The following is a 707-nucleotide window of genomic DNA, read 5'->3' as shown; positions in this document are numbered from 1 at the left end:
CGCGAGTGCCCCGGCGCCGCCCCTCTGCCCGTCCGAGGGACAGTAGGAAATGGCCATACCGCTTTCCGGCCGATTGCCGCCGGACGTCCGGCCGCATTCGCTCGGTCTGCGCGGCCGGCGGTAGCCGGGGGCGAGGGGCATCGGGCGGTGGCGGAACCAGGCCGGCCCGACCGCTGGGGGCCGCCCGGGCGACGTTTGAATCTGTCGGGTCGGACCGCCGAATCCCGCGGGATTTCGGGATCGAATCTGCGGGTGGAATCGGCACCTCGTCCCGCTGTCCGGTTCCCCCCGGTCGACTGCAACGGGTTTCCGAGGCCCGTCGGTCAGGCGCGGTTCGCTCCGCAATCCGCCGGCCGATCGGCACCGGGCGGGGCTCTACGGAAAGAGGGGACCCTCCCGCGTCGAGTGCCGGCGCACCGACCCCGCAGGCTGACCGGGAAGGTGAAGACTCACCCCGCTGAATGCCCGGCCCCGGGTACCCTCCGGCTCCGGGGCCATAACTTCGGGGAGGGAGGTCCGATCCCCGCGCGGTCGACGGCAGGCGGTAGGGCTCGGAGGGGCGCGGCCTGGTCCGCGAGTGCCCCGGCGCCGCCCCTCTGCCCGTCCGAGGGACAGTAGGAAATGGCCATACCGCTTTCCGGCCGATTGCCGCCGGACGTCCGGCCGCATTCGCTCGGTCTGCGCGGCCGGCGGTAGCCGGGGGCGAG

The sequence above is a fragment of the Heterodontus francisci genome, unplaced genomic scaffold (genome assembly GCF_036365525.1).
Source record: "Heterodontus francisci isolate sHetFra1 unplaced genomic scaffold, sHetFra1.hap1 HAP1_SCAFFOLD_776, whole genome shotgun sequence".
In the NCBI taxonomy this organism is placed as follows: Eukaryota; Metazoa; Chordata; class Chondrichthyes; order Heterodontiformes; family Heterodontidae; genus Heterodontus; species Heterodontus francisci.
The sequence above is the reverse complement of the archived record's forward strand: the minus strand, read 5'-3'. Positions refer to the sequence as shown.